The sequence below is a fragment of the Artibeus jamaicensis genome, unplaced genomic scaffold (genome assembly GCF_021234435.1).
Source record: "Artibeus jamaicensis isolate MK-2021 breed Jamaican fruit bat unplaced genomic scaffold, CSHL_Jam_final contig_559, whole genome shotgun sequence".
Classification (NCBI taxonomy): domain Eukaryota; kingdom Metazoa; phylum Chordata; class Mammalia; order Chiroptera; family Phyllostomidae; genus Artibeus; species Artibeus jamaicensis.
In genome coordinates this window covers 345597-361106 of record NW_026521887.1, presented here as the reverse complement: position 1 = coordinate 361106, position 15510 = coordinate 345597, and the positions used below count along the sequence as shown (strand labels likewise).

At 37.7% G+C, this 15510-nt stretch overlaps 1 long non-coding RNA gene across 6 annotated transcripts in view; it reads right to left on the bottom strand.

Annotated features, from left to right (window-relative positions):
* Positions 1-15510, bottom strand: part of LOC119042703 (uncharacterized) — a 221064-nt gene that overhangs the window by 155287 nt on the left and 50267 nt on the right. The window contains exon 4 of one of the 6 annotated variants that reach the window (XR_008392501.1): positions 9697-14187. The exons of the other annotated variants lie outside the window; for them this stretch is intronic. This is a non-coding gene — a long non-coding RNA (uncharacterized LOC119042703). Of the gene's footprint in view, positions 1-9696; positions 14188-15510 lie in introns of those variants that run through there. 6 annotated transcript variants of the gene reach the window in all.

Here is a 15510-nt window from a genome sequence, read left to right as displayed (position 1 = left end):
GCAAGCGGGACATAATTTCTCTCCTTTCCTTACCCTTTCCTACCTTAACTGCTCTTGTATGCATGCCTCTGATTTTGTCACTGTTTGCCCTTCCCCAGGGCCACACAGTTGGGAAAAAGTTGGAAAAGTCCATGATTCTTCCAGGACCCACCACATAGGCAGAGACCAAGTAGCTTCCTCACCCACTCTTCTGGGTTAGGAGGATGTCTCTGTCCTGCACACTCCCTCCACCCCCTGGCCCAAGCCCTGTTGTATTTTAAGAGAAGGTATGCAATGTACACAATGGGCATTTAGTGGGTGCATCCTAGGTATTTGAAGGGGTGTTTCTTTAATCTTCCTGAAGCTGCTTCTTGTGCTACTAATGTTCAAAAAACTAACGAACATAGAGATGGAGCACCTCAGAGGTCATAGTGTGTGCTGAAGGGGACATAAATACTGAGGTCTCTTTCCTCTTCCCACCAAGAGACACATGTGTGCACAGTGCACATTCAGACACTCCCTGGCACATGTCGGCTTAGGTTTGTCCTTGTTCCAAGTTCCACACTTTGCAGCATCTTTATTCTCTTGGCTTCTCTTTTTCCTTTCTCTGCTTCCAGATGACCTGGCAGTGAACCCAGGGTTGAATCCTTTAGCTATTTTCTATTTAGTATTCTGTCCTGGTCTTTCCTTCGTTACTCTGCTTCTGGAGGAGAAGTTTCCACTGAAAGAGAAGTGCTGTGAAACAAGGACAGCAAAAAAAGGCTGTTGACAAACAAACAGACACTTTACTTCATGGTCTTGCTTGGAACCAAACTGTTCTCCCTCCATCCCGTGCAAATGCAAGTAGAGATATTTTCTGTTTGTACCAAATACAAAACCATTTGGAAGAATCACTGACCACAAAAGTCACAATTAAGTGAGTTACATATTTCTTCTCTAAGTTAAAAATAGGACCCAGAATTTTTCATTTTAAAATTTTTTCCTAAAGTATGTTTCAAAGAACACTTTGATAAGATATAGATGATTACCAAATAAAGGTCAGACATGCTCCAATATGCCGTATGTATGTAAAGAAATTCTAGAAGGAAAACCTTCAACACACTATTAATTTGACACAAATATTTATTTTGTGAGAAAATTATAATGCTAAGCACAAGATCTCACATAATAGGTAACATTTGCTGAGCATTTACATCACAATACTAGGGAAACTATTAGCTCTATTTTATAAAGAAGTGAAGGGACACAAAGGCTAACTTCTCCAGAAGTTAGTGAGTGGCAGATTCAGGATTTAAGCCTAGTTCATCTTGCCAGTCTGCATGCTTATCTACAGAAATACATCCTCTCAGCATTTAACATCCAACCTGAAGGAGCTAAGGAAAGAGCCACTTTACTATTGGTCCTATAATTATTGTTTTGTGGTGTTGCCTTGTAAGCAGAATATAATGAATTGAACATTGTTGTATCAAAAACATCTAGATACTATCTATGAGGAATAGAGCATATAAAAATGCAGAGGCAATCATCTAAATTAACTCCCCAAACCACAGAATAAATCCAGCTTCACTGGAAGGCTTAGAGAGACTGCTTTGTTCATTAACAAATGTAGGGGAAGTGACAGAAATCAGCCAGACTGCCTCCCTTTGAAAAAACATCTCAACCTGTGGAACATGGCTTGCACAAGTCCATACCAGTTATTCCCACTGCGAGTCAGATGCTTCATCAGTTTATTGACACACCCGCCAATGGGTTTCTTTGGGTAGAAAAAGCAAACTCATTTGATTTTTCTATGTGTTGGCAAGGATAAGGGATTACATGGAAATAAGCTATAGGAATTTTAGTTGTGGGCACAGGAAAACAATCTAAGCTCTGTCATCCCTTTGGCTTTATCTTTTTTTCTCACCTGGAAACTTTGATGTCAAAATATTATCAATTTCTAAACAGTTTTGATAACCAAGCAATGTATCCTCAAATGATTCAGTTTATAAGAAATAAACATATAGGCTTTTTCTAAGAAAAAAATCTGATTTTACTAGGATTAGACAGCACAGAATACGGTTGCTGAGAAACATTTCTTTTCACACACAAATGCAACATAAAATGGCTTTAAACAAGGGGATCAAATGTCACTAAATAAAGATATCTCCCCAATAACCAAATCCTTTACCAAAGGTGACATGTCCTTTGATATCTGTCCTCAAAGGCAATCTTTTGTTTCATATCATGGATGCAAACTGGAACCCAAGCAGAGATTTTACTTTTGTTGTCTGTCTTCAAAATACTTCCAGTTTGCTTTCTAATTCATAAGACCGTACCAGTTTAAGGCTTCTAGATTAGATTCAAGGCTCTTTTGTAAAGTTTTCTTTTTTTGCCACTGCTGTTAGGAAGTGTTCTGGTGGAGCCTTTGGCCATTCTATATCTTCTGCTGCTTTTTAATTAGTAATTTGCCCAGTCGAAAATCTATAGGACACGGGTCTGTACAGCATGCCTCTCATGTCCCTGACTTCACTAGTGAGTGTGTTTGGAATTGGTTTCATTATGCCTGCAAATGGTGATGCTTATTTTCAGGTCTTTGCTTCGGGGGTAAACATCTTTGAGTGTTTTACCTGTATTTTCGAATTGGCTAGAATGCTGAACGAGATTCAGAAAACCATTGAACTGGATGTGATCCCAGGTTTCTGAAGTTTCCCAAGCTTTAATCTCACTCTTCACCTCTGGCTCCCTTTGGCATGCTTTCGGGGACAATACAGTGTAGAGCCAGCACCTAGCATATGCAAAGTGCTCTTTATATATTTGCTGAATAAACACAGGGTTGAGTTCATATTATATACCATAGTAACTTTTATTTTTGCAATGCAGGTTCTAGAGCTACTTTTATTGTAAGATAAATCTGATATTTAGAAAAACACCCAAACAAAGTTATAGCTTAGTGAACTACCCACCACTCAGGTACAGCATAGACCTTTAAGAACCCTTCCATGTCATCTGCCTCCCTAAACCCCTGCACACCCTGATTTTGTAGTAATGACTTCTTGAAAGTCTTTATGATTTATTCACTCAACTGTGATCTCTATTTTGTTATTGATTAGGCTTGCCTATTTAAATAAATTAATTTATCTTTTAAGTCTCTTTGAAATTATATTCCTTGCTCATCTCTTTATTTTGCTGTTAATTAAACTGTTGAGAAAATCAGGGATGCATATAGCATATCCCACAATAGAATCTCCACAGTTTCGAAAGAAATTAGTGAATAAATGGAAAGAACTCTCCTTAGCACACATCTCTCTTTCTCTTTCTCCTTTCCCCTCCTCACCTCTTGTGAGTAAATATTCATACAAGTGTTTATTGATTTGAGTGTGTGAGAAAGAGAGAAACATTGATGTCAAAGAGAAGCATCCATTGGTTGCAACCTACATATGTGCCCTGACCAGAAATCAAACCCTCAAACACTTTAGTGCATGGGACAATGCTCCAACCAATCAAGCCAACCGACCAGGGCCAGATCAATAACACTTTAACACAGAGCAACCCCTCCTTTGAGGTGATGGTACAAAATACGAAAAATAATAATCATTATTTACTAAATATTAACTAATTTAACATCTGATGGATTTACAAATTTTGGTTGTGAAATTTTAAATTAACAGCAAGAATTGGGCCTTAAACCTACAATTATTTTCTTGTTTGTGAAAGCACCAAACCAGTTAATTTTGTGATGACAGAAACTTCCTTTCATTTGGTTATTGTGAATACAGGCAAATAATCATTAGAAATTTTGATAATGCATGTCATGTGTGAACTGAAAATAATAGTAAACTAATTGATTCCAATTATAGTTTTCTTTTGTTATGGTAATCTATTTTACTTGACAATTATATTATACCATAATTCTTATTGACCTGCCCATTGGAACAAGAACATACTCTTAAGATATGATACACCTTTTTGTTGATATGTAATGTGTAGCATGTATAACATCATCACATAGATTTAGGTCAGGTGGCAGTGATATGGAGACAGGCCTCAGAGACTCAGGGATGACCAAAAGGCCCCATAAGCTGAATGCTACCCTATTTTCAAGTTAGACTCACTTTTTGCTAGAAATATTGTCTTGGGTACGACTTCTCACAAAAAAAGATCATCTGAATCAGCAGGAATCTAGATAGTGAGGGTGTGGTGATTGAGGACTTATGTGATATTAATGTGGACTCCATAATCTTTTTAATTCACTAAGATAGAGGTTTATTATCATCACCATTTAGCTAATAGTTATTGAGCATATGCTAGGTAATTTACCTACATATTACATATTTCTTTCATTCTCACCACAGCCATATGAGGTAGGTACTTTTGTTATCCTAATTCTACAGGTGAAGAAATAATAACAAATATTTATTATACTAAGAACTTTACAAATCAACTCATTTAACTTCTCTAACAACCTTAAGAGGTAGGTAGTTTTATTTTCTACATTTTACATCTGATTTTTACTGAGACATGGAGACTATCACGTGTCTAGTTTTACAGTGTGTAACAACAAGGTCTCCAACCCAGTTAGGTCTAAATACATCCAGAGGATGAGCCTGCAAGCCTCAAAGTCCCTGAATTAAACTCTGATACAGCCTTCTAAAATCTTTGTTTTGGGGATTTTCTTATTTGTTAACAACACAACTTTAAGTGTAGATTGTGAAGGATTAAAGAATATAGGAGGCTTTTGGTTATGCTAGACTTTTGCATCTGGCAAAGTAGTCCCCGTTAAAGTGATATGAGCTTCAAATGTACACACAATCAAGTGATTTTTAAATATCAGGCCCATGTTGATTTGCTAGAGAATGGCTTCATTTCAGAATTACATTTTGTTGTGAAATGTTTCCTCCTAACTGTGTTGAAAATTTCTAATTACTATTGTCAAATTTCCTGATTGATAATATCCTGGTGACCATCTCATGGCATGTGTGTGCAACAGTTCTATGGAAACAGATACACCTAATGTTAAAATTAAAAAAATGTACAGAAAGGCCATATTGTTTCATGGGTATAACTGACAGATTGAGGCACTGAAAATGTCTGGAAAAGGTACCAATTCTTACTGAGAATACCTGGTCCAGGAAATATGATTTATTTAGTTAAAATCAGGAGGAAACATTCACAACCAAACCAATTGAGAAAAGAGAGCTCACGAGAGTGGTTGTGGAGACTCCAATAAGCAAATGGAGGACACTGCAATCTTTCACTCATCTTTCTCTAGTTTTGTGCATGTCTTTGCTGGATCAGTAAGGGTAACTTTCTTTGAAATTATAGTGATAATAAATTAAGGTTCTGTGATTTTCAAAGATTAGTGTTTATGTTTTATCAGGTGGTTTATTCAGAGGGACATGGCCATGTGTTCAGGGACACCCTGTGGAGGGTTAAAGGCTAGACTCAGGTCCCAGCGGGTCATCGGTTATCCATGTGCCTGACTGTGGGCCATCCATTAATCCCTCTGCACCTGGGTCTCCTGATATGTAAAATAAGAGATTAGACCAGCTGATCTCAGAGACCCTTTCAGTCTAATTGAACGTCCGTTGTTTTAGTGTTATAAAAACAAGACCCCTGGCATTTTAACAGATGTTTTTCCGACAGTGCATATAGTAATAATAATTTTCTCTTCCTTCTCTGTTATACTTAAGATGCCCTGAAAGCTGTTATTCACCTTGGCAAATGGCTATTCCAACATTTCCCTTTTGACACAGTGATAAATGGAAACACCGCAGAACCATCACTCTTTCCTTTACAAAGGTTAGGCAAGAGTAGACCGGCAGAAAGTTCCTAGACTAAATATTAAGTAAAATGTAATTCTATTTCCCAGGCCTGGGTTCTCAGGCAGACAGGATGGACTCCCAGCCCTCAGCCCTTGTGCTTTCACCTATCTTTTGGAAATTGTTCATTTCCATCAATTTGGAACCCCTCCTCTCCTGAAAGTGTTGTCAAATGCCATAATGTACATGTATCATATTTGCCAAGTATCACTTAGCAACGGAAATTTATGTTCTGCCAACTTCCTTTTTATGCTGACAACCTAGATTTTATAGAAATTGTATTTTCTAGAAGGCTTTACAGATTGGGAAGAGTGACAAAAGAATGTCTCATCACCAATGCAGGAAGACTCGGGCACTGGCTACCCTGAGATTTCTGGGAGAATTTCAGATGCTATATAATAATGGCACACCATTCAGAAGCAATTTATTTTTAATCACTGGCTATTAATCAGCTGTAGATTGACATCAGTTTCCTCTTAAAACTGATGACAAAGTGTTGTATTTGTGAAGAAATATCAACTTGATTTTGGCCACAAACATTAAAAGCCAGCATAAAACTAATGTGTTCCCAAGGGTATTGGGGCACTAGCAATGTTTACTCGCCTTGTAAGAAACTAAGCCACATTATCTTACAGGGGAAATATTATTGTAAGAGTTTGATTTGTTCTATGGGATGAAGGATAAAGTACAGTATCTAACCCATTATTTTATCTTAGTTTTTCCACTTATCTTTACTGGTGCTGTTTGGTGATAGAAGATGAATATTGTATGGTCCATTACAAAGTATGTTTGAATACAATAAATGCTCCTCCTTTAATGGCAGGCCCTTATGAAATGATTTAATATATATGATTTGCTTTGAGAGTAGTTATGGCAATAAGAAGAACAGAATAGACAGAATAGTGTTCTTCCTTCTATGAAAATCAGGGCTTCTCATTCATTATCCTGCCTACTAATTTTACAGATACTATATATATAGTTAATTAATTTTCCTTCATGTTTCTTCATGAGATTATTAGGTGATGAAAGAAAAAAAGGTGATATTGTTCTTATTTCATACAAGTCATGCCTAAATGTGGGTTCAAATTAATCATAGGAGAATTGTTCTAAAATTATCCACAAATTTTCCAGAATTCTTCACATCAGCTGTTACAATAAATGAACAGAGGTTTTCACAGGTAACTTTCCAGACCAATTAAAAATTTTTCCACACTTCTCTTTCGAGGTATGTAGGACTAAATGATTAAATGACTTACTTTACACCCAGGCCATCTGAGGTTGAAATTAATTAACTGATGGCAGTTCAACAGCGACTTGATGGGCAAACTCAATGTTATTTTCTCTTCCGGGGTATGTACTAAAACAGGCCATTTCTCTGCTGTTTCCAGTAACCTGTTTGTTTTAATAGTGATTCATTTGACATATACTTATGGGGTGTCTGCCATGAACCAAACATTAGTCAGAGACAGGAATGTACAGTAAACTCAAGCTCTCCTGGAGCTTACGTTTTACTGGGGGGCAGAGCAGCATGTCATCATTTCAAACAGCCAATGAGTGAATGAATACACGAGGAAAATTCAGAGTGGCAAGGGCTAGGAGAAGACAAACAGCATAATATTTGGGTTGCAACTTTTCCCTTGCAAAGAACTTCACCAAATGGTTTTCTGTCCCTCCACATTGTGGGGGTGGACACCTGAGAGGCATGTGTTCCTATCTGCACACTTTCCTTGGTGCCATTTGAGCTCTAAATGGTTGCATTGGATCCAACATAGAACAGGGAGTACCCTGCTCACAGAAGTCAATTTTGTGAGCGCAATAGCTTTTTCCCTCCCTATGTATCTTGAAGAAAGATAAATACAATTTTTTTCTAAACATCCTACAAGGAACACATTCTGAAAATGACATGAATTAAATAATAGAATCTGCAAATGACAAGAACTCACTGTGACACTATAAAAAACAAAGATCATAAAAGCCTGGAAATAGCCATAACAGAGTTTGGTTTTATTTTTTTTAATGGACAACCAGGAAGTCTTATGTGTTGATAGAATCACATTGGGAGGTCATAGTTATCAATTAATCTCAGATCATTGATGAAGGAAGGAAATTGAAAGAGTGAAAAAAATAATTTCAGCAAGATTTGCCTGATTTCAGTAGACTGTTCCCTCACATATGGCAAAAGGCACAAAAGTTTTGGATCACTTCAGCCGTTATTCTAGAAATATTAGTTAAATGTCTACAGTGTTATAGTCATTTAGAAAGTGTTATGAAAGATAATAGAGAAGAAAAGATAGAATCTTTATCTTTATTGAGTTCACAGTCTAAGATTACACTTTAAATATGATAAAGCTTATATAGTATATCACGAGTTTTGAGATTCATGTACTTCCCAAAATAGTGGCCTCAAGACCTAATGAGTTGGAGTTGCAGGTTCTCAGAGGTAGAAGCAGCAACTGCTATGGAGGCTGTGACAGAAAATGGCTGGACCTCAGGTCCCAGAGGTTCCCTCTCTTTCCTGTCCACACTATACAGCAGGCAGTTTGCACCCATGTGGGAATGCTGGGGAGCGAAGAGTGAAGCTTACCAGGCCCCAGACTTCAGAGCATTGCACCTGCACTTAGCATACTTGGAGAGACTTAAACTGCCCACTCGGGCCATCTGCTGCTCATTCTAAAATGTGCCTCAGTAGATGCCACAACTCAGATGCAGAGAGAATTTGATTGAGCTGGTTCAATGGTCAACTCTAACACAATAGCATTTAACTCTTTATTTGGGGTGGTAAAATGGTGATGCTCTAATTTTTTCATTAGTTTTTTTTATTCATATACCAGAAAATTTTTATAGAATGAAACTTCCCCTCATCAGATCTGATTACAGTGCTCATATAAGAAAGTCATAATAAATGCTTGAGTTTTTCCCTTTATTTGTCACTTTTCCAAATAGTTGTTTATCTATCACCTTCTAAACAGGCAAGAAGACCATTGAGGTTTTTCTAAAAGTAATATGATTATGAGCAAATGGATTTAGATTTATTTGATGTATTTTGATGCAATTATTATTAATGTTCAAAGGGTCCATTGGCCAGTGGGGATCACTTCAAGTGGACTCCTGAGCCTTTCTACATTTTCTTAGTTTTCTTTCATATTTTTCATGCTGCGAGGAAGCCTACCTAAGCTAACTCATTCAATCACTCTACATGAAGAAGCCCCAGACTCACATCAACAGATGCCCAGCTGCCTCCAACGACTCCATTTTCTGCTCTAGCTTCAAACAACATCTGACTATAAAGCCTGAGAGACCCCAGCTCAAATTGTGCAGCTGATCCACAGAATCACAGAAATTCTGATCTGTTGGGAACCTTACACCTGGCTTCTAGCTAAAAACATTGCATTGATTACAGGAACCTGTGCGCTCCACAAAGCCAATCGGCTACAGGTAAATGAGGTGTGCATGCGCTCCCCAAGCCAATCGGCTACAGGCACATGAGGTGTCCACGAGTACCAGTTGCACCCAAGTAATCAATAAGCGGGCCCTTCTTTGTCTCAAGCTAGCCAATAGCAAGCAACCTAATCTCCTTCCTCTCCCTCCCCCCCTATATATATACCCAGTTCGGAAAAATAAAGTTTGCAGCTTGATCAGAATCTTTTGTCTTGCTGCCATTCTTCGTGCCTCTTGTCCCCCCAACTCATTTGTTCTAGGTAGGTGGTCGAGCCCCAGTTGATTGCTCCATGGGCCGGAGCACTGATCCACAGAATTTCTGAACCACAGAAACTGAGAGATTGAATGATTATTGTTTTTTTAACTTTTTTATTGATTATGCCATTACATTTGTTCTATTCCCCCCTCTATTCCCCTCCACCCTGCATAGCCCTCCCCCACCATTTCCCCCTTTAGTTCATGAATACATGTCTCAAATTCTTTAGATTCTGTATTTCCCCTACTATTCTTACCCTCCCCCTATCTATTTTCTATCTACTGTCTATGCTACTTATTTTCTGTACCTTCTCCCCCCTTCTCCTCCTCCCACTCCCCTGTTGCTAACCCTCCATGAGATCTTCATTTCTATAGTTCTGCTCCTGATCTAGCTGTCCTGTTAGTTTGCTCTTGTTTTAGGTGTGGTTGTTACTAACTGTGAGTTTGCTGTCCTTTCACTGTTCATCTTTTTTATCTTCTTTTTCTTAGGTAAGTCCCTTTAACATTTCATATAATAAGGGCTTAGTGATGATGAACTCCTTGAATTTGGTCTTATCTGAGAAGCACTTTATCTGTCCTTCCATTCTAAATGAAAACTTTGCTGGATAGAGCAATCTTGGTTGTAGGTCTTTGGTTTTCATGACTTGGAATACTTCTTTCCAGCTCCTTCTTGCCTGTAAGGTCTCTTTTGAGAAATCAGCTGACAGTCTGATGGGAACTCCTTTGTAGGTGACTGTCCCCTTAGCTCTTGCTGCTTCTAGGATTCTCTCCTTCATTTTAATCTTGGCTAATGTAATGATGATGTGTCTTGGTGTGTTTCTTCTTGGGTCCAACTTCTTTAGGACTCTCTGAGCTTCCTGGATTTCCTGGAAGTCTATTTCCTCTGCCAGAATGGGGAAGTTCTCTTTTATTATTTGTTCAAATAAGTTTTCCACTGGTGGCTGTTCCTCTTCCCCTTCTGGTACCCCTATAATTCGAATGTTGGAACGTTTAAAGATGTCCTGAAGGTTCCTAAGCTTCTCCTCATTCATTTTTTTGAATTCTTGTTTCTTCATTCTTTTCTGTTCAATCATTTTTTTCTTCCTTCTGGTCCACTCCATTGATTTGAGTCCTAATCTCCTTTCCATTATTATTGGTTTCCTTTGCATTACCATTCATTTCAATTAGTTTAGCTTCCATATGTTTCTCTAATTTGTGACTAAAATCAACCAGTTCTGTGAGGATCCTGATAACCAGTGTTTTGAACTGTGCATCTGAAAGTTTGGCTATTTCTTCATGGCTTAGATTGATGGGCTCTGGGGCTCTGAGTTGTTCTTGAGCCATTTTTGGTCTGTTCGCACCGTTAAGTAAGCGGAGCGAAGCCTTAGTTGTTTACCAGGACGGGGCGACCCAGGTCGCTGGTTTGTGACACTGTGTGTGGGGGCGTGGTCAGAGAGGGAGCAATGGTGGTCCTCTCCGCTAGCCCAGTCTGTCCAGTCCCACCACTCGCCCCGGCCTGTTTATCGGATCGGAATTGTGCGAGCCTGCTGCCCCGACCCTGCTCGCCTCTTCACTGGTTTATCCGCATGCAGATGTGCGACCTACCGCAGACAGCCAGCCGCGCCTCTTCCCTGTGTGCTCCCATAGCTATACCGCGATCCGCGCCTTCGGCTGCTTGCGCACCACCCGTTGGGGGATTTTTTTTGCCAACCTGCTCCACTGCTGGCTTCGCTCCTCTTACCGGTTTAGCTGAGCATTTCGTTGTCTTTGGACTCCATATTGTCGATTTTCTGTGTGGCTTGGTTGTGTTTATTATTGTTAAAAATAGTTGTTCTTAGATTTGGTTGTGCACGGAAGCAAGGTGGTTCCACCTACACCTCCATCTTGGCGGAAGACCTGATTATTGTTATTTTTAAGTAATTTTGTTTTCTGGCAGTTTTTTTATAAATTAACAAATGACCAAAAATAAAAAATTAAGCCAATGTCTATTTTAAAAGCTACCAGTAATTGGAAAGAGAGAAAAGGGAAAGGTCAAAAAGTTAAGCTAAGCTTCTTTGTCTACACTATACTTTGTAGATGTAGTTTTGGAACTATGCAAATGTTTTATATAATTATACATAATTTTGCAAATCAGTACCTAAAAACTAAAACAAAAATGGAATAAATGAACCTAAGTGTAGATTACAATGGTGGCTTAATCGCACAAAAGAGTTATTTCAAATAACTTATACAACAGAGTAATTTCACTGTGCCTTCTCAGTGGCATACAATGCAAGGACAAAAAAGAACTCAAAATAAAAACAAAATAAAACATGAAAACTTAAGCTACAGTCAGAATTGTATTATTAATAATAATATTGTTATTATTTTGTAAAAGAATTATTATATAATTAAAATCAAGTAAATAAATTAATTGTTTTTCCTTTAGAAATCAAAATCAATAATATAAAAAGTACAAAATCAAATAAGTCTGTCTTGTTTCTTAAAACCCTACAAACTCACCTGCCTGGTAAAATTAACCAGTTCTGTTTCCTGAGTTGCAACCCTTCCCACATGCTCCAAGGATGGAAAGCAGAGGTGAGTGGAATCCAGAATACAACTTAATCATTGCTAGGGATCACATTGACATGACAAAAATTCTGTTCTCTTTCTACTTCACCAATATTTAATAATGACAGCATCAGGAGAGAATGAGAGAGAGAGAAAGAAAGAAGGAGAGAACATGAAGAAATGGGGAAAGGGAAAACAAGGAGGAGGGAGGGTAGGAGAAAAGCAAGGAGGAAAAGATGGAGAAAAGGAAGGAAGGGAAGGAGGGAAAGAAGAAAAAAGGAAGGAGGGAAAGAAGAAGAATGGGATGGAGAGGGGGAAGAAAAAGGAACATATAAGAAAAAAATTAAAAATAAATAAATGGGCTAGTTTTTTATTCAGTATCAGTTTAAGCTACTTTAATGGCACCAAAGAAGGCATACCCCCACTCAATTTAAAGTGCCATTCATATTTCAAAGTTTCAAACAATAAGAAACACAGCATCTTCTAGAGAGCTTGAACCAATTTTGTCTTCATCCCAAATATTAAGGTAAAGCTTAGCCCACATTTCCTGATTCCCCCAAATAAAATACCTGTAAGTTTATAAAATATTCTTAAAAACTGACCACAGAAGTTAAAGATACTTCCAGTTATGCTGTAAATGATAGTGCTTCAGCTTGGCTATGGCAAATGGGTTATCTGCCTAAATAATCTCTTTATTTCAGCTCTCATTTTTAATAAAGCTTGGCATAGTCTACTGCCTTTGAAGGGAAAACAACATTGACAAGATTTAAGTAATGATTTGCTTGTATTTACAATACATTTGCTCCACAGAGTTGAATTTTATACAAGCCTTGTGCAACCCTGTTACACTGCAGCCAGGATCCCAGAGTTCTGTTCTTGAGTGACAACTGATTCGAAGTGTGGGCTCACATAAGTAATTCAGCTGCTAGGCACATGCTTCCCAAACAATCAGAGTAAAGAAACCAATGCTTTCCAACCATCTACCTACACAAGATTTTAGGGACGGAGAGCATAGTTGCCAAACCACAACATTATGTCCACCTTTTGATTTTTTTCATGACTCATATTACAAAGGGTCAGAATTTATTGGGCACATCTATGGGTTCAGCATGAAAGAATTGCAACAACAAATAGGCACAGATCTGTGATAAATGTTTTGATCAAGGAGAGACTTTCATTCACTTTTCTTGGCAACGTCCAGCATTTTTCAGCTGAGTTCAGGATGAGTTTTTTTATTACTCATCCTGAACCACTGGTGATTGTTTTCTAACTTTCTGAGCTAGTTACTGTGGAACTGACAGAAATCTGCCTCTATATTAAAAAAATAAAGGGATTCAGGACAGAAACTGAAGGAACTGAAGGCTGTACCTATCGTCCAAAGGTGGAAGAAATGTAATCTCTCTGCATTCCTGAATTCCTGCCTGACCTCTACATTCTGTGAAACTGACCCAAGGCCAGTTCTGCCAGGATATCACTTGAAAATTTTCTAGTCTATTAGTGTAAATACTTTAGGAATAAGGACTTCTATTATAATACCCTCTTTCTTAATGAAAGAGTAGTTTAAGCAATCTTGGTCAAAACCGTGCCTGTCCATATTTTATTTTTTAAATGATGCATGCAATAATCCCAACCCATTTCCTGGACTAAGGTTGTGAAGATCTTTGTTTCTTTTAAAGATCTATGTTTTCTTTGCATCACTACACAAATAGTCATTATTATTTACAATATTTGGGAACACCCTTTTCTGAATCATACACTTTGGTTTTCTTTAACCTTTCATTCTTCTCATGAAATAGATGTTAAAGACTATTTCTTTTCCAAATGAACACCTGTAACATATCCTAGCATCCTGTAAGCTTTGGAAAGAGAAAGTAGTGTAATGATTAGCATTGCAAAAATTTTCACTTCTGTTCCTGTTTATTAAGCAAATGTTCTTGGAAAGGCCCTTAAATTGTAATTTAGATGTTGCATATACATATATATTCTTGGAATTTTACTCAGATTTTTCTGTACATTTTGCAATGCCTTTAAACACTTGCATTTGCATTTAGCTACTCTTCTGAAGACTAGTAGAAACAGTAAAAATAATCAAATTATGAACAATTTAAATATGGAATTTTGAACATATGTGCCAATTATTTCCCTTTTTATTTTTCTCATCTATTACTTGACCCGAAGTCTCGAAGATCTGAGGAAAGAAAAAATCTAAATTACAAAATGATTTGTATCTTAGTATTTATTCCTTCCCTCTTTGCCCCTTTAGTGTATAAACTCAATTGTAGCCCCCCTTGGTTCATCCATAGTGGTCATGGTGACTCTCAAATGGCAGCACTTGTAGGGCTACCTAGGAGACAAGAATAACAGGTTTGGGCCCTCGGCTGAAAAGAGGAACAAGGAAGCTCAGTTTCCCAAGCATGTCACTGATCACCATGTAAGCAGCCTCCAGTAAGGCAGTGAGCTCTCCAGTATTAAGAGATGGAGACAAAGTTGTTTGCCGGTCAACTGAAGCTTAGCAAAATTTATCTTCTTTTTAAATCTATGATGAAATATTTCTTAATAAGTAAAAATTTATAACTATAATTTAATCTCTATTGATAATGAATATTGTACAATAACCATAGCTCTTCTGAGCTTTGTATCTGACAGTGTAACATACGCAGCATTGTTGCCCTAAGTGAGATCCCTGGACCAACTACCTCAGCACAGCCTGGAGACATGTTGCAGTTCCACCAAAAAAGCAATCAGTTGGAATTGGGGCGGGGGATAAGAATTGGGAAATTGTATTTTAATAAATTCTGATATACACTGAACAAGTGACTAATTTTAACCGTAGCATAAGCGACTACAGTTTAAGGAAATTAAGATAGAAGAAACATAAATACTGTGTTTTAGAACCCATTTTTGACACTTTGTGATAAGTATCATAGTGATGATATAATGGGTTTTTTTGTTTGTTTTAAAACCAACGTGGAAAAGACCCCAATATATTAATTTTCACCTTAAAGGTTTTTTTGCGTCACGGTGGTGATCACCATATACTAATCAGTATGTTTTCTTTTAGATACTCAATATTCTTTTTAAGTAAATACAAAAAAAGTGCTATGTGATAAAGAAGCAGGAAATGAATGGCTTCCCCCTTTGTCCAGATAAATGCCTTCTCCAGCATGGAAGGGTAAATGCACTGGAACATGATACAAAGGCTTCGTGCTATCAATAGCACTAGTCTGGGATTATGAAAGCTGGATTGGTAAAAGGCTGCCTCCCATTCCTCATAACTCACTTTTGCCCATACCTCTTGAACCTGGCTTTCAAATGGCCCCATTAATATCAATAATACACATACCAAGGTGAACACAAATTTTTCACTTTTTAGTCACCTTTTTGAGACTAGCATTTAACCTTGTTTTCTCAACTTTCTCATGGAAATACTGTTTTCTCTTTGTTCTCCATGACCCTGCATTCTTCTGCCTTTCCTTTCACTTCTCTCTTGCTCCTTTATAAAATCTTCTGT